A 3,779-nucleotide genomic window follows, 5' to 3' on the forward strand; every position below is an offset into this window, starting at 1 on the left:
AATAGTGTCTTCAACAAATGATGCTGGGACAACTGGATATCCACGTGCAAAATAAGGAAGAAGAAGGAGAAGGAGGAGGAGGAGGAAGGAGGAAGGAGGAAGGAGGAGAAAAGAAGAAGGCCAGGCGAAGTGGCTCATGCCTGTAATCCCAGCACTTTGGGAGGCCAAGGCAGGTGGATCACGAGGTCAGGAGATCGAGACCATCCTGGCCAATATGGTGACACATCATCTCTACTAAAAATACAAAAATTAGCTGGGCATGGTGGTGCGTGCCTGTAGTCCCAGCTACTGGGGAGGGAGACGGGGGCAGGAGAATCACTTGAACTCAAGAGGCGGAGGTTGCAGTGAGCTGAGATCTAGCCAATGCACTCCAGCCTGGCGGCAGACCGAGACTGGAGAAGGAGGAGGAGGAGGAGGAGGAGGAGAAGGAGAAAAAGAAGGAGGAGGAGGAGAAAACATGGCTGCTGCCGGTTTGGCACTTATTTGCAGGCGAATCTCAGCTGCCTGAAGGCGTCCAGGTCGTTAATAACTCCGCAGGCCCCTGCCTGCACAGGGTTTTTTCTTAGTTTGTTGCCTAAAAGTCCACCAAATGTGACATCCTTTCACCACTATAGATTACTTCATACCATACTGTCAAGGAAAGGACTAGAAGAATTTTTTGATGACCCAAAAAACTGGGGGCAAGAAAAAGTAAAATCTGGAGCAGCATGAACCTGTCAGCAACTAAGGAACAAAAGTAATGAAGATTTACATAAACTTTGGTATGTCTTACTCAAGGAAAGGAACATGCTCCTAACCCCAGAGCAGGAGGCCAAGCGGCAGATATTGCCAATGCCGAGTCCAGAGCGGCTGGAGAAGGTAGTAGAGTCCATGGATGCTTTAGATACCGTTGTCCAGGAAAGAAAAGATGCCCTGAGGCTTCTTCAGACTGGTCAAGAAAGAGCTCGACCTGGTGCTTGGAGAAGAGACATCTTTGGAAGAGTCATCTGGCACAAGTTCAAGCCGTGGCCGATACCTTGGCACCTAAATAAAAGATGCAACAGGAAACGATTCTTCGCAATGCCTTATGTGGACCGTTTTCTCAGACTGGAACGTGAGAAATGAGCCCGCATCAAAGCACGGAAGGAAAATTTAGAGAAAAAGAAAGCAAAAATTCTTCTAAAGAAGTTTCCACATCTCGCGGAAGCCCAGAAGTCAAGTCCTGTCTAAGATGTCTGAACTCTTAAATTTACCATTTTGTTTTTCTTGCATAAGTCTGTGTATAAGAGTAAATAAATATATGTTAAGTGGTTTATAAAGAAAAAAAGGAGGAGGAAAAAGAAGGAGGCGGAAGAGAAGTAGAAAGAAGGAGGAAGAAGGATGAGGAGGAGGAGGAGGAAGAAGGAGAAAGAAGAAGAAGGATAAAGAAAGAACAAAGAAGAAAGTTGGACCCCCCATCTCATATCATATACAAATATTAACTCACTAAGGAGCTTCTGGATAGCTGAACACATGAAGATACTGGAGGGAGGGTGGGTGGCATGCCTAGAGAGTGTATGAAAGCTCTGTCCGTTCCCACATAGTTTTCCCTATCCATCTCTTTCATTCGGCTGTTCATCTGTATCCTTTAAAATACTCCTTATGATAAAGGAGTAAATGGTACATGTTCTCTTGGCATCCTAGCTCAGGCATTTGGTCTCCACCAGAGCCCCAGAAACAAGCCCAGGAGCCGTTTTTTTTGTTTGTTTGTTTTTGTTTTTTTTTTTTCCAAAGTGTGAATGAGTTATTTGTGTAAGAAGGCATAGCTGCAATAAAAAACTCTAGGAGTCTACACCATGATTCCTCTATCAGGGATTCCCAGATGGTTTGCCAGCATTCCTATCTGCAATAGATATTTGGAGCACTGTTGAATCTGCTGGGTCACAAGGCCCAAGAAGAACAGCTTAGATCATACCTGCCATAGCTTCAGAAACTTTTCTTGTTCTGGTCCTGTGTTAGCTTCCTATTGCTATGTAACAAATTACCACAAACTTAGTGGCTAAAACAAAAACAAAAAAGAAACAAAAAATTTGAACTCATTATATATCAAATATCTAAATGTAAGAGCAAAAACTGTTAAACCCTTAGGAGAAAACATAAGAGTAAATCTTCATGACCCTGGATTTGGCAGTGGTTTCTTTCTTTTTTTTTTTTTTTTAAATGGAGTCTCGCACTGTCTCCTGAGCTGGAGCACAATGGCATGATCTCTGCTCACTGCAACCTCCACCTCCCGGGTTCAAGTGATTCTCCTGCCTTAGCTTCCCGAGTAGCTGGGATTACAGGCACCCGCCACCATGCACAGCTAATTTTTTGTATTTTTAGTAGAGATGGGGGTTTCACTATGTTGGTCAGGCTGGTCTTGAACTCCTGACCTCATGATCTGCCTAGCTTGGCCTCCCAAAGTGGAATTACAGGTGTGAGCCACCACACCCAGCTGGCAATGGTTTCTTAAAGTTGATACCAAAACCACATGCAACAAAAGTAAATATGAATACATTGGACTTCTGCAAAATTAGAAATTTTCATGCATCAAAGAACACCTTCAAGAAAGTGAAAAGATATTTTTCATTTCATTTGTCAATTTGCAAATCACCTATCCAATAAGCTTCTAGTATCAAGAATATGTAAAGGACACCTGCAATTTGATAACAAAAAGACAACGCCCCCCCGTTGTTTTTTTTTTTTTTTTGAGACAGGGTTTCACTCTGTTACCCAGGCTACAGTGCAGTGGCAAGATCACAGCTCACTGCAGCCCTCAACCTTCCCGGAGCTCAAGTGATCCTTCCACCTCAGCATCCTGAGTAGCTGGGACTACAGATGCGTGCCGTCATGCCAGGCTAATTTTCTGAATTTTTTTTGTAGAGATGGGGTTTTGCCATGTTGCCCAGGCTGGTCTCAAACTCTGGGCTCAAGTGATCCACCCTCTTTGGCCTCCCAAAGTGCTGCGATTGCAGGTTTGAGCACTGTTCCTGGCCAAGATAACTCAATTTTTTAAATGAGCAAAAGACTTGAATAGACATTTCTCTAAAGAAGACATACAAATGGCAAAAAGTACATGAAGAGAAGCTCAACATCAATAGTCATTAGGGAAATGCAAATCAAAACTATATTGAGGTATGACTTTATATTCACTATGCTGGCTATAATTAAGGAAAATAGCAAGTATTGGCAAGAATGTGGAGACATTGAAACCCTTGGGCCTTCCTGATGGGAACATAAAATGGTGCAGCCACTGTGGAGAACAGTTGTGGTTCCTTAACATGTTAAACACAGAATTGCCGTATGACCCAGCAATTCCATTCGTAGGTATATACCGAAGAGACTTGAAAGCAGGTACTCACACAAATACTTGTATATAAATATTCACAGTAGCAATATTCACAAGACCCAAAAGATGAAAACAACCTGAATATCCATCAATGGATGAATGGATAAACAAAATGTGGTATATCCACACAATAGAATATTATCCAGCAATAAAAACAAATGGAGTACTTATACATGCTACAACATGGATGAACCTTGAAAACATTATGTTAAGTGAAGGAAGCTAGACGCAAAAGGTCATGTAGCATGTGATTTCATTTCTACCAAATATCCAGAATAGGTCAATTCATAGAGACAGAAAGAAGGTTAGTGGTTGCCCGGGGATGGGGGAGGGGAGAATGGGAGTGACTGCTTAATGAGTCACGAGTTTCTTTGGGAGATGATAAAATGTTTTGGAACCAGATAGAGATGATGATTGTACAACATTGTGAATG

General features: G+C 42.6%; 1 pseudogene; it reads left to right on the forward strand.

Annotated features, from left to right (window-relative positions):
• The first annotated feature begins 457 nt into the window (after positions 1-457).
• LOC105716087 (large ribosomal subunit protein uL29m-like) lies at positions 458-2,139 on the forward strand (annotated as a pseudogene).
• The last annotated feature ends 1,640 nt before the right edge of the window (positions 2,140-3,779 follow it).

The sequence above is a fragment of the Aotus nancymaae genome, unplaced genomic scaffold (assembly GCF_030222135.1).
Source record: "Aotus nancymaae isolate 86718 unplaced genomic scaffold, 86718_ANA_hifiasm-v0.15.2.pri h1tg000064l_1, whole genome shotgun sequence".
Lineage (NCBI taxonomy): Eukaryota > Metazoa > Chordata > Mammalia > Primates > Aotidae > Aotus > Aotus nancymaae.